The sequence below is a fragment of the Equus caballus genome, chromosome 19, assembly GCF_041296265.1.
Source record: "Equus caballus isolate H_3958 breed thoroughbred chromosome 19, TB-T2T, whole genome shotgun sequence".
Taxonomy (NCBI): domain Eukaryota; kingdom Metazoa; phylum Chordata; class Mammalia; order Perissodactyla; family Equidae; genus Equus; species Equus caballus.
In genome coordinates, this window is record NC_091702.1 from 37,207,658 (window position 1) to 37,233,456 (window position 25,799).

General features: G+C 41.4%; 2 long non-coding RNA genes and 1 pseudogene across 2 annotated transcripts; 2 read left to right on the forward strand and 1 right to left on the reverse strand.

Moving 5' to 3' along the window:
* Positions 1-404: 404 nt before the first annotated feature.
* LOC138919171 (uncharacterized) lies at positions 405-24,985 on the forward strand. Its single transcript, XR_011429147.1, has 4 exons — positions 405-703; positions 19,530-19,723; positions 21,129-21,360; positions 23,932-24,985. It is a non-coding gene; the product is annotated as an uncharacterized lncRNA (long non-coding RNA).
* Positions 2,586-15,466, reverse strand: LOC138919172 (uncharacterized). Its single transcript, XR_011429148.1, has 5 exons — positions 15,296-15,466; positions 13,887-14,046; positions 13,075-13,184; positions 11,741-11,867; positions 2,586-3,786 (listed from the first exon to the last, which is right to left on the reverse strand). It is a non-coding gene; the product is annotated as an uncharacterized lncRNA (long non-coding RNA).
* Positions 22,893-22,999, forward strand: LOC111769148 (U4 spliceosomal RNA; annotated as a pseudogene).
* Positions 24,986-25,799: the final 814 nt, after the last annotated feature.

The window sequence follows — 25,799 nt, forward strand, 5'->3', positions numbered from 1 at the left end:
TAGTGACCCTGTGTACAGCAGAGTGGAACCCTGCCGGTTCTTTTTGTACCATCCTCTCATCCTCCAGCTCTGTATTAAACAATGCTCTGCTGCTATTCACACGGTTTTTATAGTCGATATTTCAGAAGTGGGTGGCCGGGTCCTTCTTCCTAGTTTGTCTTAGTCTGGAAGCTCCGCTGAAACCTGTCCACTGTGGGTGACCCTGGTGGTATCTGAAACATGAGTGTCATAGCTTTCAGCATCACAACAACATGCAGCTGCCACAGTTGACAATGAATAGACGGCTAGTTGGTTCCCTGGTTGGGAAACGAACCTCGGCCATGGTGACGAGAGCACTGAATCTTAACCACTAGACCACACCAGGGCTGGCACAGTAACAAGTAACTCCATAAACAAAATAATTTAAAGTGATAATAGGGGCCATAAAGAGAATACAATGGGAAAATGGCTTTGAAAGTGGTAGCTGTACATAGTGGCTTTTATATTTTAGAGAGGGTGGTCGGGATGGGTTTCTCTGAAGAGGAAACATTTTGCTGAAGATCTGAATGATGAAATGAAACTAGCATTGTTCTGAGGTACGAATCACTGAGAGAAGACAGCACATGCAAAGTGGCTGAGGAAGGCATGAGCATGGCCTATTCAAAGAACAGAATGAAGGTCGGAGGTGAGAAGCTTGGTGAACATGGAGGAGACGAGCAGAGAGGTAGGCATAAGCCAGGTCATGCAGAGCATGTTAAGGAGTTTGGTTTTTATTCCAAGTGTATTTAAAAGTCATTGAAATGTTTTCAGTAGAGGTATGAGGTATTTCACGTTTTTAAATTACTACTGTAACTGCAATGGACTGTAGGGGCAAGAACAGAAGCAGAAAATTCGAGAAAATAAAATGGGTGATTCAGGATCACTCAAATGCAGGACCCAGAGAACGGGAGTAAGCAGGAGTCTTATTGGAAGAAGTGGAAGTTGAATATGAATCTGGTTTGAATATGTCCAGTAAAAGGCAACCCATGATCTCTTAAGGCAGCCTACTCTATTTTTAGACTTTATCTTTCAGAAACTACATGCTATAATCAATCATGGTATACAATAAGTGCTCAGTAAGTGTTATTTCTCCATGTAGTGTTCATACATCATTTGTAGGTTCATTCCTTGTGGTCGTACACAATGATTCAAAGACCCTAATTAAATCCCATTGAGTGTTTGGAGACTGACTGAACATTCCAATTTCCTTTAATCAGTCTAATTGTGCAAGCTTCATACTCACTTAGTGACAGACAGAACAGCCATTCTGGTCCCCCACAGCCTAATAACTGCAGGTGTACAATTCTTGTTACACTTATGCTAAGGTTGTGCTCTGATTAAAGTGTTATTCTGCTTTGCCTATCTCTATATATATGGTGAAAAGGGGCTGGGTGTTGGCGACTTATGCTGGGTCAGCTCTTTATCAGTCACCAAGTCCTGCTAGTTGCTAGAAAAAGAATATGCCCCTAAAGCTAAACCAAGTATGTTGGAATTAAATGGCTTTAGTCCCAGAGTGACCAGAAGACAGCATGTGCTAGGTAAAAGGGGCATGGTTCCAGCCACATGGAGGCAGACCAGGCTCTGGAAAGCATGGGAGCCAGGCAAGAGGCCCAAAAGGTTGTCCAGGACTCTATAGCTACAATACAGCCATCTTGGAAGACTGGGTGTGCAAGGGATCAGGGTGACAAGTTTTTGGAGCCCGTTAACTAATAGAATTTTCAAATAATCATACTATGTAAACTAGACTTTTTTCTGCTTCTTCTCCTTTGTTCTCTTCCAATTGGCCTTTAAAGTTGGTAAAGTAATTTTGAACAATTCTCTTATCTCAGCTATTTTCCAAGGAACCAAGAATGGGGTATACAACCCATTTGGTCTAGAACATTAAAGGGAAAGCACCTCATCTTGGGGCGTGACATTATGAGGCAAGGAATGAGCCGGAGTCCCCAAGGCCATGGTTGGACTAATAGGGAGAGAATCTGTTGATCCTTTTCCCTGTTCTTTTTCAGGTAAAGGTTCTGCTTTGATTCTTATATCTTATGTTTTATTTTAAACAAGTGAAGACATTTCTTTGTATCCTCACCATCCTGGTACCTCTTCTAAACAGATGCTCTAGTTCAATTGTTTTCAAAAGTATGGTCCCCAGGCCAGGAGCATCAGCAACGTCTAGGAATTGTTAGGAATGCAAATTCTTAGACCCTAGCCAGAACTTGTAAATGTGGCACTCTTGGGGTAGGGCCACCCAGAAATTTCTGTTCAACAAGCTCCTTCAGATGATTCTGATACACATTAAAGTTCAAAAGTCCCTGCTCAAATTGGTCCTAAAATGAAGAACTCAGAAGATCCCACACTTTGCCTGGGTGAGCTAGAGCATGAACTCTTGCCATCTCCTGTGGGCTGGAGGTAGATTTAGGATTAAAAGTCAGATCTCCTGGGTTTCAGGTTACAACTCTTTCCAAGATATCATGCTCTGAACCTCAATACCTGTAAAGAATCACAATACAAAAGATAACTTGTAACATCCTTCTTGTAGTTTTGTAGGTGAAAGTAATCAGAGATGTGCACACAAATCTGGGTAAACATATTTATTGCATATCATTTATGACATAAATTTAGTAATAAACTGCAGCAACTCAAATGATCAACAGTGGGAAAAATGAATAAATAATTTTATGTATATCCAAACATTCTAATACAACACAGCTATCAAAATTCATGTTTTCCAATGATCACATTGATATGAAAAAAATGCATACTATAAAAGTGCAAAAGCAGAATATAAAATTGTGTTTATAATAATCCTGATGTTTTAAACAAATATGACTAGAGATTGTATTAATAGAATGTATTCATATAGAAAAAATAGAAGCGGATGTATCCACATTTTAAAGGTATTGATCACTGAATAACAGTTTAACAGTGACTTTTCCTTCTTGCTTTTCTTTCTTGTTCAGCATTTCTTCAATGAATCAATTTTTTTCAACTTCATTATGAAAAAAACAGCTCAAGGGTGGATATCCTTTCAAGTATACCCATGCTGACTTCTTATTCCAATATTAGCAGTCAACTGCTGGATAAACTCAGGCAACTCAACCTCTCTATGCCCTTGTGTCCTCTATCCTTATCCAGAATATTAATCCATGATTGAAAAGTGATTTACTAGTGTTAAGAACTCTGTCAGTACTAAGATCCACTATTAAATACAATAATCAACTATGAAATTTCTTGTTTCCAGGTATATGTCTTAGCAATACTAAATACCAAAAGAGACGGAAATTGGAACTTTATTTTTCACCAAATAAATCCCAAGTTGCTGTGTTTTTGCACATGTGTTATTCATTTACACAGCAGTGACAGACAACTATTTTAGGGATTAGCAAGTGCTTTCCTCTTATGATCCCTTAATCAAGTACTTTTTTTTCAACATAGCTTGGTGAAAGTCAAGAAAAATGTTTTGTTTTCATAACTTTCAAGAAATATTATGTAAAAAGAAAAAGTATTAAGAGGGAATTCCAAGATGGCGCCGTGAGTAGTCCTCTTTGTCTCTCGCCCTTCGAGTCTACAATTATTTGGACACTTATCGCTTGACAAAGGATATCCAGACAGCATCTCAGGACGTCTGAGACACCCACGCGACTATACATCGGAAGGCGGACGGACTTTCCTCCGGGAGGATGTGGAAATAGGTGAAAACTCTCCGACCCCGACGGGCAGCCTAGTACCCGCAAGCGGCTTTCTTCCAACGGACGCCCCCAGAGGATCCACACACATCTAGGGCAGGAGCGAGAACACAACAGAGGAGCGACGGTGGAAACAGGTGACCAGAACCCTACTTAAACCCCCCGCAATTACTCCTAAACGCAGAGGGAAACTTTGGAGTTGCACACCTGAGCCTGCGGGGAGAGTCTCTCCCCGCCATTGGCGGGGAGACCCGGCCTGGTGCTCGGGGCGCCCGGAGGGTCCCAGAGAGAGACACGGTGGGCACGGAGGTCTCCCAGCTGCCGTTGCCCGCCCCGTGGGACTAGGGATTGTCGGAGATCTCGGAGAGGACCGGGGCGGGGGATCTTTCAAAGGCGGGTCCGGCGACCCGGTGGGGAAGCGCCGGAGCTCCGCCAGGCAGCAGACAAAACTCTCTGTCTGCCGGTAGCAGAGGGGCCACGCTGAGCACTCAGGGCTCCCGGCAGAGGGCCGGAGAGAAGCCCAGAGGGCGGGGCGACCCCCAGCTGCCGTTGCCCGCCCCGGGGGACTAGGGATTGCCGGAGATCTCGGAGAGGACCGGGGCGGGGGAACTTTCAAAGGGCCCCGGAACTTTCAAAGGCCGGATCGGCGACCCGGAGGGGAAGCGCCGGAGCTGCGCCAGGCAGCAGACAAAACTCTCTGTCTGCCGGTAGCAGAGGGGCCACGCTGAGCACTCAGGGCTCCCGGCAGAGGCCCGGACAGAAGCCCAGAGGGCGGGGCGACCCCCAGCTGCCGTTGCCCGCCCCGGGGGACTAGGGATTGCCGGAGATCTCGGAGAGGACCGGGGCGGGGGATCTTTCAAAGGCCGGATCGGCGACCCGGAGGGGAAGTGCCGGAGCTCCCCCAGGCAGCAGACAAAACTCTCTGTCTGCCGGTAGCAGAGGGGCCACGCTGAGCACTCAGGGCTCCCGGCAGAGGCCCGGAGAGAAGCCCAGAGGGCGGGGCGACCCCCAGCTGCCGTTGCCCGCCCCGTGGGACTAGGGATTGCCGGAGATCTCGGAGAGGACCGGGGCGGGGGAACTTTCAAAGGCGGGTCCGGCGATCCGGTGGAGAAGCGCCGGAGCTCCGCCCAGGCAGCAGACAAAACTCTCTGTCTGCCATTAGCAGAGGGGCCACGCCCAGCATTCAGGGCTCCCGGCAGAGGCTCTGACGGAAGCCCAGAGGGCGGGGCGTCCCCCAGCTGCCGTTGCCCGCCCCGTGGGACTAGGGATTGCCAGAGATCTCGGAGAGGACCGGGGCGGGGGAACTTTCAAAGGCGGGTCCGGCGACCCGGAGGGGAAGCGCCGGAGCTCCGCCAGGCAGCAGACAAAACTCTCTGTCTGCCGGTAGCAGAGGGGCCACGCTGAGCATTCAGAGCTCCCGGCAGAGGCCCGGAGAGAAGCCCAGAGGGCGGGGCGACCCCCAGCTGCCGTTGCCCACCCGGTGAGGCTAGGGATTGCCGGAGATCTCGGAGAGGACTGGGGCTGGAGAGAGTTCCAGAGACCCAGCTTAGTAGCCTAGGGGGAAACCCTACAGGCTCACAGAAGCCTTAGGGAAAGCCTCTGCACAGCACCAGTAGAAGGCACCCAGCCGCCAGCCACAAGGCTGGAAGACCCCAGGGCAAAAGCAGCATAGCTAGGTGTACTAACCACAGACTGTAGAAGATGCCAATAGCTCTCCTGCGACCCATAGAGGACAAGTGAGATTTGGTGGGTGCCGACAGCAACCGAGCGACAAATAAAAGTGATCCCACCCCTGGCTGCTGGAAAAGCCCATAACACCGTTGCAGACCCCAAGGAGAGAGCGCATCTAGGTGGGCAACAACAGTAGGCACCTGCAGTCTGAAGCCCCCCGTGACGGCCCCCACGGCAGAGGAGGGAATCCAAAGGGCCACTGTGGCTACGAAGAGGGGTCCAGGCCCAGTTAGCAACTACGGACAGGGTTCCTGGTTGGTGAAGTATAAACAGCTGCTCCCCCCACCGCAGCAGCTGAAACAAGTGAAAGGAGCAACTAAACTCTGTCTCCATGCGGAGGCACAAATCAACATCATCAAGCAATATGAAAAAATACATTAAATCTCCAGAACAGAAAGAAAGTAACAAATACACAGAAAACAATCCCAAAGAAAATGAGATATATAACCTAAATGATGATGACTTCAAAACAGCCATCATTAAAATACTCACTGAGTTAAGAGAGAATTCTGACCGACAACTCAACGAGTTCAGGAGCTATGTCACAAAAGAGTTTGATACGATAAAGAAGAACCAAACAGAAATACTGGAAATGAAGAACACAATAGAGGAGATTAAGAAAAATCTAGATGCTCTGAACAGTAGGGCCGATAATATGGAGGAAAGAATTAGCAATTTGGAAGATGGCAATATAGAATTGTTGCAGGCAGAGGAGGAGAGAGAAGCAAGACTTAAAAGAAATGAAGAAACTCTCCGAGAATTATCAGACACAATTAGGAGATGCAACGTAAGGATTATAGGTATACCAGAGGGAGAAGAGAAGGAGAAAGGGGCAGAAAACCTATTCAAAGAAATAATGGCTGAGAACTTCCCAAATCTGGTGAGGGAGATGGATCTTCAGGTGACAGAAGCCAATAGATCTCCAAACTTTATCAATGCAAGAAGACCAACTCCACGGCATATAGTAGTGAAGCTAGCAAAAGTCAATGACAAGGAGAAAATATTAAGGACAGCCAGGCAAAAGAAACTAACCTACAAAGGAACCCCCATCAGGCTATCAGCAGATTTCTCAGCAGAAACTTTACAGGCTAGAAGAGAGTGGAATGATATATTCAAAAATCTGAAGGACAAAAACCTACAGCCGAGAATTCTCTACCCAGCGAAAATATCCTTCAAATACGATGGAGAAATAAAAACTTTCCCAGATAAACAAAAATTAAGGGAGTTCATTGCCACAAAACCTCCTCTTCAGGAAATCCTCAGGAAAACCCTCATTCCTGAAAAATCCAAAAAAGGAAAGGGGCTACAAAACCAAGAGCAGAGGAGATAAGTAGAAGGACAACAACAGAGAGTAGCAGCTCTACATCAGAACAGATTAAACCATGGGACGAGAAACAAAGGAAACTGAAGAAAACCGGAAAACAAGACACAAAATGGTAGTGGTAGGCCCCCACGTCTCAATAATTACTCTAAACGTAAACGGATTGAACTCCCCAATCAAAAGACACAGAGTGGCAGGATGGATCAAAGAACAAGATCCAACAATATGCTGCCTCCAGGAAACACACCTCAGCCCCAAAGACAAACACAGACTCAGAGTGAAGGGATGGAGAACAATACTCCAAGCTAATAATGAACAAAAGAAAGCAGGTGTCGCTATACTAATATCAGACAAGGTAGATTTCAAAGCAAAACAGATAAAGAAAGACAAAGAGGGACAGTATATAATGATAAAAGGGACTCTCCACCAAGAAGACATAACACTTATAAATATATACGCACCCAACACAGGAGCACCAAAATTTGTAAAGCAACTCTTAATAGAACTAAAAGAAGACATCAACAACAATACAATAATAGTAGGGGACCTCAACACACCATTAACACCAATGGACAGAACATCCAGACAGAAAATCAACAAGGAAATAATAGAATTAAATGAAAAATTAGACCAGATGGACTTAATAGATATATATAGAACACTTCATCCAAAAACAGCAGGTTACACATTCTTCTCAAGTGCACATGGAACATTCTCAAGGATTGACCATATTTTGGGAACCAAAGCAAACATCAATAAATACAAGAGAGTTGAAATAATATCAAGCATCTTTTCTGATCATAACGCTATTAAACTAGAAATCAACTACAAGAAAAAAGCAGAGAAAGGTGCAAAAATGTGGAGACTAAACAACACGCTTCTCAACAAACAATGGATCATTGAAGAAATTAAAGAAGAAATCAAATATTATCTGGAGACAAATGAAAATGAGAACACGACATACCAAATCATTTGGGATGCAGCAAAAGCAGTCCTAAGAGGGAAATTCATCGCAATACAGGCTCACCTCACTAAACAAGAAAAAGCTCACGTAAGCAACCTCAAACGACACCTAACAGAACTAGAAAAAGAAGAACAAACAAGGCCCAGAGTCAGTAGAAGGAGGGAAATAATAAAAATAAGAGCAGAAATAAACGATATTGAAACAAAAAAGACAATAGAAAGGATCAATGAAACAAAGAGTTGGTTCTTCGAAAGAATTAACAAAATTGACAAACCCCTAGCCAGACTCACCAAGAAAAGAAGAGAGAAATCGCAAATTAATAAAATCAGGAATGACAGAGGAGAAATCACAACAGATACCAATGAAATACAAGAGATCATAAGAGAATACTATGAAAAACTATATGCCAACAAATTGAACAACCTGGAAGAAATGGACAAATTCCTAGACTCCTACAATCTCCCCAAACTGAATCAGGAAGAAATGGAGAATCTGAATAGACCAATCACAAGTAAGGAAATAGAAACGGTAATCAAAAACCTCCCCAAAAACAAGAGTCCAGGACCAGACGGCTTCTCTGGAGAATTCTACCAAACATTCAAAGAAGACTTAATACCTATTCTCCTCAAACTGTTCCAGAAAATTGAGAAAGATGGAGAACTCCCTAACACATTCTATGAAGCCAACATCACTCTGATCCCCAAACCTGACAAGGACAACACAAAGAAGGAGAACTACAGGCCGATATCACTGATGAACATAGATGCAAAAATCCTCAACAAAATTTTGGCAAACCGATTACAGCAATACATCAAAAAGATTATACACCATGATCAAGTGGGATTTATACCAGGGACACAGGGATGGTTCAACATCCGCAAGTCAATCAACGTGATACACTACATTAACAAAATGAAAACCAAAAACCACATGATCATCTCAATAGATGCAGAGAAAGCATTCGACAAGATCCAACACCCATTTATGATAAAAACCCTCAGTAAAATGGGTATAGAAGGAAAGTACCTCAACATAATAAAGGCCATATATGATAGACCCACAGCCAACATCATACTCAATGGACAAAAGCTGAAAGCCATCCCTCTGAGGACAGGAACAAGACAAGGGTGCCCACTTTCACCACTCCTATTCAACATAGTTCTGGAGGTGCTGGCCAGAGCAATTCGGCAGGAAAAAGAAATAAAAGGAATCCAAATAGGTAACGAAGAAGTAAAACTCTCGTTGTTTGCAGACGACATGATCTTATACATAGAAAACCCCAAAGAATCCACAGAAAAACTATTAGAAATAATCAACAACTACAGCAAAGTAGCAGGGTATAAAATTAACGTGCATAAATCAGTAGCATTTCTATACACTAACAATAAACTAACAGAAAAGGAACTCAAGAACTCTATCCCATTCACAATAGCAACGAAAAGAATAAAATACCTTGGGATAAACTTAACCAAGGAAGTGAAGGATCTATACAATGAAAACTACAAGACTCTCTTGAAAGAAATAGGCGATGACATAAAGAGATGGAAAGACATCCCTTGCACATGGATCGGAAGAATAAACATAGTTAAAATGTCCATACTACCTAAAGCAATATACAGATTCAATGCTATCCCAATCAGAATCCCAAGAACATTCTTCACAGAAATTGAACAAACAATCCTAAAATTCATATGGGGCAACAAAAGACCGCGAATTGCTAAAGCAATCCTGAGCAAGAAAAACAAAGCCGGCGGAATCACAATCCCCGATTTCAAAACATACTACAAAGCTACAGTGATCAAAACAGCATGGTACTGGTACCAAAACAGGTCCACAGATCAATGGAACAGAATTGAAAGCCCAGAGATAAAACCACACATCTATGGACAGCTAATCTTCGACAAAGGAGCAGAGGGCCTACAATGGAGAAAAGAAAGTCTCTTCAACAAATGGTGCTGGGAAAACTGGACAGCCACATGCAAAAGATTGAAAATTGACCATTCTTTTTCACCACACACCAAAATAAACTCAAAATGGATCAAAGACCTAAAGATTAGGCCTGAGACAATAAGTCTTTTGGAAGAGAATATAGGCAGTACACTCTTTGACATCAGTTTCAAAAGAATCTTTTCGGACACTGTAACTCCTCAGTTGAGGGAAACAATAGAAAGAATAAACAAATGGGACTTCATCAGACTAAAGAGCTTCTTCAAGGCAAGGGAAAACAGGATTGAAACAAAAAAACAGCTCACTAATTGGGAAAAAATATTTACAAGCCACTTATCCGACAAAGGGTTAATCTCCATAATATACAAAGAACTCACACTGCTTAACAACAAAAAAACAAACAACCCGATCAAAAAATGGGCAGAGGACATGAACAGACATTTCTCAAAAGAAGATATGAATATGGCCAATAGACACATGAAAAGATGTTCATCATCGCTAATCATCAGGGAAATGCAAATCAAAACTACACTAAGATATCACCTTACCCCCGTTAGATTGGCAAAAACATCCAAAACCAAGAACGACAAATGTTGGAGGGGTTGTGGAGAAAGAGGAACCCTCATACACTGTTGGTGGGAATGCAAACTGGTACAGCCACTATGGAAAACAGTATGGAGATTTCTCAAAAAGTTAAAAATAGAAATACCCTATGACCCAGCCATCCCATTACTGGGTATCTATCCTAAGAACCTGATATCAGATATCTCAAGAGTCCGTTGCACCCCTATGTTCATTGCAGCATTATTTACAATAGCCAAGACGTGGAACCAGCCTACATGCCCAGAAACTAATGATTGGATAAAGAAGATGTGGTATATATACACAATGGAATACTACTCAGCCATAAAAAAAGACGAAATTGGCCCATTCACAACAATGTGGATGGACCTCGAGGGTATTATGTTAAGCGAAATAAGTCAGTCAGAGAAAGACGAACTCTATATGACTCCACTCATAGGTGGAAATTAGTATATTGAGAAGGAGATCTGATTGGGGGTTACCAGGGAAAAGGGGGGGTGGGGGGAGGGTACGGAGGGGGAAGTGGTGTACCCACAACATGACTAACAAAAATGTACAACTGAAATCTCACAAGGTTGTAATCTATCATAACATTAATAAAAAAAAAAAAAAAGAAAAAAAAAAAAAAAAAAAGAAATATTATGTAAAATCTGTTGTTCATATCAAATAATAAGAATTAGAATAATAGTAATAATAAGCATTGTTATCAGGGGAAATACTGATATCTACAGCTACATCTCATTAATACACTTGTAAACCTCATTAAAGGGAAAGAGAGAAGAGGGAATAAGAGAAAGACAACTGTGAGTGACTGGGAATAAATTCATTCATTCATTCAAAAAACATTTATTGAGTGCCTACTATGAGCCAGGCACTCTGCTAAGCATTTCTGTGAAAGCACATCATGAACTTTATAGTTAGAAGAATTTATAAAACATTATTAGACATTAGTCATTGGAACTCAAATGAAAGTAAAAAAAGATTGGATCAGAAGAGAGCCATAAATCAATGGTTACGAGCACTCAGAAGAGAACTGTACATTTCTACTGAGTTGTTTTGGAATTCAGTGTCAGGGAGATGATGAAGTGGATGGAGGTCTTTCTGAAAGAAGATTAAGCAAGAACTTTGGGGTAGGAAAAGATGTCACATATATGGGAAACATAGTTTTCTTTTGCTAGAGAACGTATCCTCCTTTATAGGGTTATTCTGGGGTTTATCAATCTAGAACAGCCCTCAGTAAATAGCAACTCTTGATTACTACACTTGGAGTAGATCTATTTTGGGAGAAGAGGAATATAGTTTGGCTGCCCTGAGGGCTGCTTCTGCTCATCCACACATTCCCCCAAACCCCAAACCAACCAACCAAACAACCAACCAGATCAAAAATCCAACTAGAGAAATCTTGAAAAATAATGTATTTTTAGAGTACATTGTCTTGATGGGGCCATAGAGGAATTTCCATAGCCCATTAGAAGCTGAAATTATCAGAAATTTCCTTACTCTTACTCTCTTTCTTCCATTTCTCCATTCTTTTTGTGATGTGACTCATCCTCACCACAAGCATGAGTGCAGTGGGCTTCCCCCTCTGGAATAGGAATTTCTCTCCAGGAAACATTCCCGTGGTACTCTGGTGAATAAAAGTATCCATTTTCTTTAGGAAAGGAGCAGAAAGAGAGGTAGAAGAGGGAAATGGGGAGTGAACAAAAGTTCCTCTTGAGATGTGCTAGGCGTGGCCCCATATATTGTGTTACTCATTCAGTCCTCCCATCATGTGGGAGGTGGTAGGGCTGAGACCCCAGCTCACTATCACCTCCTTTCAGAACACTTTTTCTGCATGACATCAATGTGCCTAGTAAATCAGGAGAGGGCAGTGTTAAGGGAGCTAAATGAGGAATGAGAGTTTGGGAGTGGAGAACTTGACAGGAAAATGCTGTGAAGGCAGAAAAGAATTGGAAGACTGATTTTTTTTTTAAGTCGCAGGATATACTGATAGGTGATAATCTGCGATCTTCCAAAGAACAGTGATAAAGAAGGAAGGGTAATACAGGGCACCAGCAAAGGAGCTGAGGATCATAGTTCTGTGGGTTTTTCCAGGAGTTTTGATGCCAAGGAGAGATTGGTTTGGCAGAACAGCAGCAACCAAGGAAGGCGTGTCACCACTGTTTTCAGATAGGAAAGCTGGGTCTCCTCAGCAAGTCCAGGGAAGAATTCAGTCCCTCTGAAGCAGTGCTTCTCAATCTTAGCTGTGTGGGGGACTGGAATTGGCCACCCCGAGATATGTCTCTTTGGCATGAGGATTATTTGGGGTTGGTTACTTTTAATAAACTGCAGACAGGAAAGCAACTCTGAAAAGTAGAGTTTACTTACCCTTTGTTAAAAGGCATTTACATTGTAAAGGAAGTCTCCACCTGCAAAGGTGTCTTCCTCTCTGTACCAGGAAGGAGGGATGACCTTATCTCTAGAAACTCTTAATCAATGCCAAAGGAAAGAACTTAAATCTGCATAATAATCTTACTCTTGTTTAGTGTACTTGTCTGGTAACCTCCTGTAACTGACTCCCCCCACCCCCAACATCCTCCTTTGTCTTTAGCTGAAGAAGATATTTAAGGTGGTGGCTTCAGCCATTTTGGCGAGTTGCTCAGCTTGCCTGGGCCTCTCCCATGTATACATGTTCTAAAGCTTTGTTTAATTTTCTCCTGTTATTCTGTCTCATGTGAATTTAATTCGTTCTCCAGCCAGAAGAACCCACAGTGGGTAGAGGAAATGTCTTCCTGCCCTACAGCTGTGAGTTAGAATCATTTGGAGAGATTTAAAAAATGCAAATGCCCACCTACCCAGCTCCTCTTGTCATGGGTCAGGGGAGAAGCCTGGCCCTCTGCTGTTTCTAAAGCTCCCCAGGTGAATCTAACGTGCAGTCAAGGTTGAGAATCCTGCTCTAAAGAGGCTGAAAAATCAAAAGAAAGAGTAAATAATAATGAAAAAAGCCAAATGTTTATGAGAAAATAACCAGTCATTTTCTTATATTCATCAGAAATTTTGTATATACCAAAAACACCTACATAAATAAAAATACTTGTTTTCATTTTTGTTTCAGTAGTATTCCTGATGGTAAAAATTGTTTAAAAGACAATGTGACAAAATAACAGATGTCTCTGGGTAATTGTATATAGGTGAAGTTTTTTTCTGTTCCTTTATATTTTTTGGTTCTTCCAAGGCAGATTTAGAATGTCCTAATTTTATAATCAGGAGATATAAATAAGACACAAAACAAAATCTGCATATTGAGTGATTTAATCTACATTATATAGAAATATACACCTATAAATACATGATAATTTGAGAGAAGTTCATATAAGAAATTATCCTGTAGAAAAATTTCACCGTTGACTTTAAATATTATTTGCCTTTAATAAAAAAATTGATTCACATGGTCACCAAATACTGGTGATTGCTGAGTGTTTTGTATTCACCTTTTCACTTACTACAGCTCCCAGAGGTCAGTACTTTTGTTAGCCCCATCTTACAAGTGAGGAAATAAAGGCATAGATGGGCTAACTAACTCGCCCAAGATCAAGAGACTACAAAATAGCAGAGGTAAGATTTGATCTCAGTCTCGCTCCGTGGTCTAGACAGTATGCTATCCTACCTGGTGTTGGTGTGCCCACTTGATTTTCGGAAGCCTTCAGAGCCCACATTGATCTGGAAGGTGAATTCTCATTTCATCAGGAAGTCTTGTCAACTTCTTTTAATGGTCAAGCAGGTACCTAGGATGTGCTTTTTACCAGGTATACCACAAAACTCTTTATCTGAAACAATCATAAAAAGAACCTCAAATCTACAATAGTTAATGAATCTTAAACCAATCACACATTGGATTTCAATGTAGAGAGTTAAGGGTTATTTTCCACTTAAATAGCAACAATCTCAGGAGGTGGTGGTTATCAGTCCTCATTAGCCCTCACGTTAATTTAAAAGCCATTAGTGACAGAGATCAATTTTATAGGTGCTAATGGACCCTGCAGGAAGTCTTTGAAGTTCCTCCACTAGTTTAGGACGTCTTTGAAGTTTTGTTTTTGCTAAAGTGCCAGGTCAAAGACCTGGGAAAAATGCACATTAGAGAAATAAATGCAGGTACCAAACCTTTGCACTGTATGAGTGATTGTAAAACTGTAATTCAGTGACTGTGACCAAAACAAACCTGAGCACTACTTGACAGTAACAGACTCCCCAAATTGCTCAAAAGTTTTTCTCAGGAAGTGCTTACGAAGATTTTCTATGTTACCACTCTGTTCTCGTAATATTAGGAAGAGAGGAGAAAACGGCCTCCAGATTTATAGTCCTGTCGTGATTTCACAACTCATTTGATCCACATGAAAAGGTCATGAGTAAATGTGAAGCTCAGAGAAGTAAAGTAACTTGCCCAAGATCTCTCTGCCAATGCATAGAGAAATTGCAACTCATTCAGACCGTAGTGCAGGATATCTTTCACTATGCCATAGCTGTCTCTGTTCTTGAGTTGGAGAATTGAGTTAGAACAAGTAGGACAAAGAGACACGAGTCTTGACATGGATGATAAAAGAAGGAAGAGAAGAATTAAAAAAGAAAAAGCACACTGGTCCTAAGAGTTTACATTCTAGTTAAACTCCACGTTGACTATTATCCAATCAAAAGCCAGGCACAATGAGAACAGAGGAAAGTCACAAGCAAAAGCCTACAATTTAACCCAGGAATTAGTCCAAGTTTGTTTCCCATCCATCCACTTCCTCCCTCTACAGTCATAGCTCTGTATGGTCTTCACATCCTTTAGAAGGTGTTGAATTTGGGAGATGACAGAAGAAGGCAGAGTCCCAGCGAGGCTGGTATGCTAAGCAAGTTGCAAAGAAAGTAAATCAGGCAGAAGGACTCTGACAGGGACTCAAGTTATGGTGGTGACGGTGTCAAGGATGAGAAAGAAAGTGAGTTATTAACACAAAGGCACCACGTCAGGGTCAGGCTGGCAACGCATATCCCTTGAGGTGGTACTCTGGGGTATTGAACTAAATCAAAATCACCCACCTGGCTAGGATCGTGCCTGATGCCAGAGGTCTGAGCAGGGCCGAGTCTGTGCATCACAGGTAGGGTGGGTCTTGCAGAAGCTGGTGACAGGAGGGGCAAGCGTGTGTGTGCAATACCATGCAGGCAGCCTTCACCTTGTGGGGAGATCTTCCTTCCTACAAATGTCCTAGTCTTTGAAACAACAAAGAATTCTTCATTAAATGGAAAAGTGGGATTCTTTTCTAAAATCTTTCTTGTCAGGATTCCAAATGTAATCTTACATTTCAATTTAGCATTATTAAAATTAAAAAGTGAAACTGCCTGAGGGAAAGAAGTAGGAGAACTGATATCTACTGAGCTCTTTCTAGCTGGGGTTGGTGACCAGCCGTCCCACATTTCTGTAGATGGTGGAGCAGGGCCATGTGGGCTTGGACACTATTGTCAGAAACAGAGTGTAGGTATAGAAATATTTTTTAAATATCAAGGTTATCTGGGTATTGCCAGGTTTCTAAGGATTGAAAGATACTGTTTCTCAAGTTAAAGGAGTTCGCTCTTTAGTAGGAGAATGGGCATTCTTCATAAAAAAGGAAACCAAAGAAGTGGGGAGATAGAAGAGGTGGCCAGCTCAACAGTAACTGACCTGCCTAAAGATCTACACTGGCATGTGGGTGTTATGGTAGTAGAGATTGCTTTAAAATTCCGTCCCAGCAGAATGATCACTGATAGAAAGTCCTCTAGAGAAAAATCGAGTGGGCTGGATGGCTAATGACACCCTGCAATGGTGTAGTATTGACTTTACCAATGGGAAGGAGAGAAATGACTTGGTTTCTTTGTAACTCTGTCTGAAACCAGAAGAATGGAATAGATGACCCCTCGCAGCCGCTTCCACTTCCCTGATTTTAAATGAAAAATCCCTCCTCTTTTATCCTCCAGAACATTGGAAAACTTTCAAAAGGCAAGTAACGCTAGCATACTCTGTGTCTTTTGGGAACTGTGGATGAAAGGGACACATAAATTTCGGTTATGATTACTTACGTGCAGTAATTTTAGTTGGATTTCCTGGACACGCCTTCTCCTTTGTAATGTTTTTCTGGGAGTATGTGTATATGTGAGAGTGTGTGTGTCTAAGTGGCTTTGACCCGAGGGCTGTCTTTGATTTACAGGCAGCTCTGTAAGTTATGCTGGGTGGTTTCTGAGCCTGTTTGTTCTGGCATCCCAATAAAGTCTTGCTTCCCATGGCAACTCCAGCCTACGAAGCAAGGCCTAAGGGAAAACACAGTTTTTGTTGCCAGAATGAGGCAATAGCACTTTTGGGGTGCTATTTTGCTGGGTGGTATATTATTTCTGAAGGAACCTCACTCATAGAAAACTAAAAACTGTCAGGGTCTGAATACCATCACAGGAAGCAGCAATCTCGGTTTTCCTAAAACAAGTTGAGGGTTCTCATGAGACTTTATTTAGTTTTCAAGTTTATCAATTTGCCATCTGCACAGTGGCAAGCTTGTGTGGCATGGCCCCGATGAATAGGCCCAACATATGCACATCGCCTTCTAGATATCCTTCTCTTTTAGATTCTAGAGTCCAAAGTCTAACTTCAAGGTTGGTTCTCATGTGTCCTTGATGCCCTCGCCTGCTTGTGTTCAGAAGGAACTTGTGTTTCTCAACCTTGGTTGCACATCAGAATCCTTTGGGGAGCTTTAAAAAAATATCAATGCCCAGACCCCACCACCAGAGATCCTGATATACTGATGTTGTAGGGGTAGGGCTTGGGCATCGATAGCTTTCAAAGGTCCCCAGGGGATTTTAATGTGTGGCCAATGTGCAGCACCACTGATCTGGTTCAATCCCTTTGAGACCCTGACAGGGGAAGTAACCTCCTCAAGGTCATTAAGCAAATAGGTTGTCTTTCGACCACACATGTTGATTCGTGGTTGATTAAAGTGCCGATGCATAGTTAATTGTGCTCTGTTATTATCTAGATAATTTTCAGGCTATTCACATAGTAAATCAGGTAATCTATGGCAGTTGGGTCTCGAAGTACAGGGTGCTGACTTCCATTGCTCTCTGCACCAAATCAGAATGTACAAATTTGCCACAGGAGTGTGGCTACAACTAGGGGAGGAGGAAAAATTGTGGAGAAGTAAAGTATATTGCCACGCCCTTCTACCTAAAGGACATGTCCTGACAACAAGTGTCTTCTATACTGGGAAGGTGACTATTCCAGTGGTGAAGAGCACTCCTGGGTGTTTTAATCAATTTATCTTTAACATGGCCTCGTGACGAGAATTCTGTAGTGGGCTCTGTATACTCTGTACTCCTGCCCTCGCTTCTTGATGGTTCATGTAGGTGTGTATGTGTCACGAAGTAGGAGACTGTGGCAATTTTCTAAGCAAACTAGTTTATGCCAAGGCTGACCTTACGCCCAAGAGCTCTCAGCTTATTGATGTGTTTGTGTTTGAAGCTAGAAACCAGGACACATTTTATTTTTTTGTTGTTGCTTTTACGTGATGTTCACTAGGAAATAGATTCATTTTTCTTCTACCTTTTCAATATATTTGAATGGTTTTATATTAAAAAATATCTTTCAACATCACAAAACTATAACTCAATGTCTAGGTGTAAGTTTTTGTATGCTTTCTTTTGATTTTTTCTTTATTAAAAAATCAAAAAAACCATTTAGCTAAAATCATTATTAATGTAACATGAATTAATTGAGTTTAAATTAAGGGTTTGTAAGGTTGAAGTTAAGAGTCTGTAAGGTTATTGCTAGACCTCATAAGAATATGGCTTTCTGAACCTATCATTGTATTCATATGAGCAGTACCTAATATGGTTGGTTGCCCAGGGACTCTTTGTCCTTAAGCGAAAAAGATTTGGAGCACAGCAAGGGGGAAGCAGAAGTCTCCGAAGAGAAGATTCACATTAACACGTGGCTCCTGGTTGTCTCCATCCATGCTTTTTCTCTGCTCCCAACAAACACACAACTTCACCAACAAAGGAGGGAACTCTCTGGAACTTCTACTGTTGTCTCCCTTGTCTCTGCATCTCTTTACCCCCATCTTTTGCCTTTTCTGTCCAGATAATCTAGGTATTTCCATATACAAAACTATAAGCATTTAGAGAGTTATGTCAGATTCCTATCTCGCTAGAACTAGAAAGGCTCTTAGAGAAATGTAGTATAAAATCTCCCCTCTTTCTCTACCTTATCATCTGCTCCCATTTCATAGATGAAGTCACTGATGCTCATTGAAGTTAAATGACTTGCCCACAGTCATATAGCAAAATTAAACTGTAAAGCTAGGAGGAAAAACCAGGAGTCACAAATCAAACTCTAGGATTTCCATTTATGCCACTCTAAAAATGAAATAAAATGTAATATAACATTAATCAAATATTAAGGCAATAGTTCCAATATGCTCGTTGGGATCATCTTATGGGCAAACACATGTATCCTAATCCTGTGCACATAAAGACACTTGTTTATCTCTTGCTTACTTACAGTACTAGAGGCAACAAAAGCCTTGATAATCATCACTGATTGAGAGCATAATGGAGAGAGTAGTAAAGCTTGAAGGCACATTCAACATCACTAATCCAACACTCCCGTTAACGGGGACATGTAGACATAGAGAAGGCAAGTAACTTCTCGAGATCACTCACATGGTAAGGAAGATTGGCATAGTACTATGAGGAATTAATCCTGCTTTATTTTAGGCTTAATATTTTCAGAATTCCATGATAAATGCAGTTAATATCGTGAATTCCAAGGATAACTTCTAACAAAAGTTGAAGTAATGTGACTCAAGTTTTCTTAGTAATAGCAGACAAGTCTCTTGTCTCTTCTTGTCAATTCTACCAACTGTCAGATGGGGCCTTAGAACAGAGAACCTTTAAGGTTCTATTTTTTTCTGAGAACCTTCTTCTCTATGACACTAGTAGCTTGAAGACCAAGGAGTTGACTGTGATTACTGAACAGAAGAAGGGAGAAATCCTTATTAAGCCATGTCCACCTCAGAGGCATTTTTTTTACCAGATTGAAAGGGGCTATGAAGAAAGCAATTGGAAAACAGAGATTTAATCCCTCAGGTCCATGGAAATGTGTGAACTCTGCCCCTTTGCTCCTTTAAGATAGAAGAGCTATGAGTCTCAAAAGCACAGGAAAGCGAAATAAAGAACAAGAGAAGGCAATGAGGTTAAAAATTCATATACATCTACACATATTAATTTTATGGTGAATATTTTGTTTCCTTAAAAGGAAAGAATCCTAGGAGAGGCCTCTGAGTAAATAGCCTCTTTGGAGGAAAAAGGCTACATGAATGCACAAAATTTCCAGATGATAAATAACCCAGAGACTGTGCTCACAAGCTCACCTTACCAAGGGTAATGAGGAAATACTTCCTAATTTTCATCCTAGGAGTGACTTGGATCCAGAGCTCTTGCGAAACGAAGGTAGGTATAACCTAGTCTGGGTGACTGGTTCTTTGTGGGGTTTTAAATGGCTCCAGGGGAGAAAGAGCAGATGGCAGCAGCCCCACCCCTACTGCCCAAGCTCGCTCAGAGCTTACACTTCCCAGTGAATTCTCTAGAAGGAAGGCCCCCCCTACCCTGCCCCGATGATCTGCAGAGCAACTTTGAGGTCAAAATATCCCTACCATGCTGCTGCCTACTTGTTCTCGCACAGATGAAAGTGCACTTAGAACACTGAAAACACGTCAGATACCTGTGCCTCAGGTCCTCATCCTTAGGACCAGTCATCCTATCAATTCAAGAAATTGCATTTTTGTCTCCTGAATACTGGGGATAGGAAAAATAACTTTTTTTTCTTTCCTCTGAAGGTCTGAAAGAGCTTTGACTCAGAAAGCCAAATTTGTCTCCCAATTGTAGACAGGAGGGTGAGTGTAGGTGTTTTCTTTACATTAAGATGACAAGTGGTGCATACCTTTCTGAGGCGAGGTCTGGGTGTACTGGGGTGTGCCCCAGAGGAAGTCAATGTTCAGAGCTTTATTTTTTGTGTGTGAGCTATTCAGTTTAATTATACCCATGCTGCTAGCTCCCTTTTATTATTACTCTTATTCATTTTAATATCCACTTCCCTTGGCTAAGCATAGAGAAGAGATTCGTTTATTATTTGAACAGCTTCACATTTACGATGCCCTCTTAGTTTGCAAAGCTGGAGACTCCACTGTAAACGTGCTGTAATAATACTCAGAAAAGATGAGCTCTGATCCAGCTTCTAGCTCGGGGCAGAGGAGTTTCAGAATGGCTTAGAATTTAAACACACTTCACTGACATGAGGGTTGTGGAGAATAAAACAGCACAGGAGGGGGGGAAATGGGGACAAGGAGCAAGATCAGGGGAACGAAACTGACAGTGCATATGTCTCTGTTCAGTTTTAAATTGGGAAGGAGAATAACAGATTATACACTGACATCTTGAGAACAGCAGCTGTCAAAACTGTCAGTCAGCGGGAGATTGATTCCTTTCAATTACTTGTTGAACCAAGAAGTTGAGATAGAAAAGATCTATGAGGCCATCCAGTTCCCTTTAAGTTCCCCTGTATTAGCAAATTTACTTGCTAAAATCAGCATCTGAGGGCAAAGTACAAGTTTATTATTATTTTGTGTTGACATAATAGAAAAGATGAGGAAGAACAACATCTATTCATTCATTCTATCATTTCATTTATTTATTCAACAGTCTTCCCTCCCACCCCACCTCCAGCACTTGCTCTGTGCCAAGCCAGGTGCTAAATTCCGATGATACTCAGATGTGCTAATTCTAAATGGGGGTCATTCAAAATGGTAAGATTCAATCTCTGTTTTCAAGGAGCTCATCATCTTCTCGTCTTCTCTAGGAGTCAGCTATGAGAGCCAACCATGCAAATGCACCTTGATGGCTGCACTCACTCGAAAGTTGTGTGCCAGGTACTGAGAATGGGGTGATCACACCTCTTTACAGTATTCAGAAAAGCCGCCCCTCTCCAAAGTTAAAGCTGCTAAACTGGATCTTGGAGGACGAGGAGGAACAAGCTTTCTGTTCCCTTCTCAGGCAGGGGCAGAGCCTTCTCAACACCGTCAAGCCAAAAGGTACAGAGTAAGCAAATCTTACTTTCTCATCCTCTCAGAATGAGGCATCTTGACAAAATAACCCAACTTCATCATAATCATCTGATAACATTTAGGAAATACATATTCCAGGGCTCCAATCTTTTGGGTTCTGTTTCAGTAGATCCAGAGGGGATTTCAAGAATCTGTATTTTATGTAGTTCAAGAAGTAATTCTGATGGGCGGCCACACTTGGGAAACACTATCAGGCAACTGTTCTCACAGTGTGGTCCCTGGACCAGCAACATCACCATTACCCAGGAACCTGTTAGAAATGAAAATTCTTGGGCACCGTCCCAGACCCATTGAGTCAGAAATTCTGGGGGTGAGGTCCAATAGCCTGTAGTTTAACAAGCACCCCAGATGATTCTGATGCAGGTTAAAGATTTAGAACCACTGCTCTGAGGCAACCAACCAGCTCATCAGAAGGCACTTCCACATGGTAACTGAAGAGAGTTTACTGAACGAACTGTTTGTATGGATGTGGGCAGCTTTAGGAGGACTGAGAAGGGATGAAACAGCCCAGGATTAGCAATATTTGAAGTAGTTACCATCCACGCCCAAAGGGGCACAGGGAAGGAATAATGATATAGTTATCTGGCAAGATTTGGAGTATGGAAGAGGGTTCACATGACAGGACTTGCCACTGTCTGGCCTTAAATATGAGGGGAGGCAGTGGTAGGGGTGGAATAAATACACAATGTATTCTCTTCTCGCACACTACAAACTCTTACCTGTGTCTTCCACTTTGCAAATCCAATCCGAAGTTGAAAGGCAACTGTGCCCAGGTCATCAAGTCTGGGAGGTCAATTTCCCAGGGCACAGAAGAGGGCATAGAACTGCAGAGAATAAATTGGGCATAGGAACAGAAAGCAAAATGTAACCAGGATATAACCCAACCTCCCAGATTCTCCTCTCCTCCAACTCAACCACCAGCATTAACTTTTCAACACTTTAAGTCACTTCTACTGTGTCTGTTTCCTGAATTTGCTTAATTTAAGCAAAGCTTGGTGACAATAAACTCACAATTACTAGAGAAGAATCAAACATCTTCCTTTCTGTTCCTTGTGTCCATCATTCCATGTTCTTTTCCTAGGTGGAAGACTTTCCATTCTTCAGCTATTTGAAGATTCTGATCTTGTTCCAACAATATCATTTATTCATTAGACTAAATATCTCCTATTTTTTTATTGTTCCTCCTCTGGCAAGGTTTGGAGCATCTTCAAGTCTTGTTACTAAGTTCACAGTTCAATTTGCCATGTTCCTCTAGTTACGCTTAGACTAGAACACTGTTCTTCTTTATATCTCCCACAGGAATCTGCATAGACTAATCTGATTCAGTAACATTCATCCATTACCTCCTACGTGTCAGGCTATGTACTTAAACAAATGAAGAAATTTCAAAGATCTTGACTTTTGGCACCTCACTGCAAGACTTGTATACATGGAATGTTTCTGAATTATATCTTGCTTCTGAGGAATTATAAAAACTTTGATTTAAATTATTTCATTTCAGCATTGCACAGTGGCAGTATCGTAGACAATGAGGTGTATCTGAGGTGTGATTATTGCTAATTGAATATTTCATTGATCTTTCTAACATTCTAGAAAGGTAGAAACCGGTAACTAATATGCCATATTTACCTGACAGCTGCAAGGTCCAACTAGGTACTAGCATGCCAAGGTCGTTATGTGAATGGAAGAATAGCCCTGAGTTCTACATCTGCTGATTCTGTTTTGGTCAACTGTGGTTCCAAAACTTGAGTTGCAGAAAGAAAGAATAAGTATATCTAATTTGGGAGAAGAGAGATATTACACTGTACTCCCTCACATCTTGATTCCTATAGTTTTGGGAAGCTTGTGCTTTGATTTCTCTGCCACTAAAATAGAGAAGATTAACATCTACTTTTTTCACAGAACTTGAAAATTAACTAATATGTGTTTTGAGGAGCCCAAAATATCCTTAAAATTATGTGAAAAGATACAATTCATCATGTCAATAACATGATGGATTCAGAGTCTTAGGGCTGGGAGGCTTTTAGAGAAGTTTTGATCCACTTGTCCTCAAATTTTAGCATGTATCAGAATCACCTGAAAGTGTTCAAAAACTAGATTTTGGGCCCCACTCCCAGCATTTCTGACTCAGTAGGTAAAGGGCGAGTCCTGAGATTTCGCATTTCTAACACATTCCCAGACGATGCTGATGCTGTTGGCCTGAGAACCATCCTTTGAGAACCACTGATCTAATCCATCTCTTTACCTTAAAGAAGAGATCATGGAAGCTTAGAGTAACAAGGAGACTTGCCTAAGGAGGCAGGGCCATGACCAAAAGCTGAGTCTTCCGTTTCTCATTTCAAGGCCTTCTCCATTGTAAACTGCTTCGCTCTTCTGAATGCCACTTTGTTCAGGTTATTCACATCAGTTTTATGTCACTGGTAGTACCCAAGGCACTGCCTTCCCCCCGAAGTTACCCCAAATAAACATACCATCTATTAAAGACTTTTTCTGTACAAAAAAGCCTTCAAGATAATTCCTTTCTCTGCCTTTAACCAGATCTCAGCCAACAAGCCCCTCCTACAGAGAAAGACTGGAACAAATACTCTTGCCTTTTCCAGCTTTAATAGAGGACTACTGTGACTTAGTTTACTCCTGTCCAATGACAGATGTCTGGAAACTGATTGGAAACTTTGAGAAATTCATTTCATCTCTCATGTTTCTGTTCTCTCCATCTGTAAAACGGGGTCAGCTGTATTGTACCTCATGTGCAAATCTGTGTGCTGTGAGGTTTAGCGGGTAAGTGACTGCAAAACATGTTGCAGATGGATGTGTTAGGGAGGAATGCTTAATATCAAAGCGAGATGTCATTTTCTTTCACTCTGCATCTGTAGTTTGTAAAACAAATGCTTCTAAATTCACAGTATTTTTCTCACATGTACTATTTTTTCCAGAGTGATATTTTCCCAAAGACTCATGCTGACTTAAGCTTCTGGAACCTTGTGGGTGGATCTGCTAAATTAAAGACTTGTATTTAAATTTTCTGCATAACACTGGTGGGCTGAATGCACCACAGTGACTGAGGAAAGTAGAAAAGATTTCTAGTCCTCAGGGGCATGAGTAGAACTCCATGGGTCAGGGGGCTGTGAATCCAACCAAATGTGAAGCCATTTTTTTACCAAAATGGATAAACAGAAGCATCACCAGTATCCTGGAAAAACCTCAAACATAGTAAAATATAAGGCTGTCTAGCTAGATTATAGAGGGATAAATAAATAGAAAGAGTGATTGATTGATAGACAAAAAGATAAACAGAATAGGTGATAGACAGATAGACGGATAGATAGATAGAAAGATGTCAATGTCAATATAGATATAGATATCAAGACCACAGTAGCTTTTTATAAAGAATTATGGCAAAAAGTGTACTGGATTTATGTTGTGATGATCTCTTTTCAGTCTGGCTATACTATCTTCTATGCAATATTAAACATGAATCTGAGCTTCAGTTTATTTATCTTTAAAATGGGTTAATAACATCTTTCTCGCCTACTGATAAGACTTGTAAAGATCAAATGAGATAATGAAAATAAAAGCTTTTTGTGAAGTATGATCCCTGTGTAAGGTATTCTTGTTAACAATATTCTGTGTTCTTTAATCTACCTCCATTTTCTATATAGAGAGAACCTTGATAGTTTTACATTTTGAATATCCTATGGCCACATGCTTTAACTGTCTTTAAAGTAACAAAGGTGACTGAAACTGAGGAGCGAACTAAACTCCAATATGGATATGTGTGTGTGCATGTATTTGTGTGTGTACATACGTGTGCTTTACATGTTTGTGTATGTGTATATATATGTATATGTAGGTTGTGGTTCAAAAGTAATTTCTAGCCATAGAAATATTTGTGGAGATCTTATCTAAGGAAACGAGAGGAAAGAACAGCCAGTTACGGAGTGAAATAGATCTGGTAGGTACATTCAGAGAGATGGCCTCTTCCTATAACAGAGATCTGAGCTATTCATATTTAGACACTTTGTTCTTTTTCTATAATTCAGGATAACAGGTTTAAAGAAATTAACGTTTTTAAGTAATAGGGCGTCTTCTGTGAATGCTGTGAATGGTCTCCAAATCTATGCTATTGATTCCCATTGGCAAACATGGGGTCTCAACTCATTCTTCAAGGCAGCCTCGGTCATTTGTATAACTCCGTTTTGACTACGACTTTGTCAGCCGTTGAGTCACATATAGTATATTCTAGGAATGTCACTGTCATCCAGAAACATATATTCACACAGAAACAAACAGCTATACAAGAGTTTAATTACATTAAAACAATGAAAAAGATCTGGCAATACTGCTCTCTGGAAACTGAGAAATTGCTGGTGGTATTATATGCATTTGTATTTATTTACAACTGACTG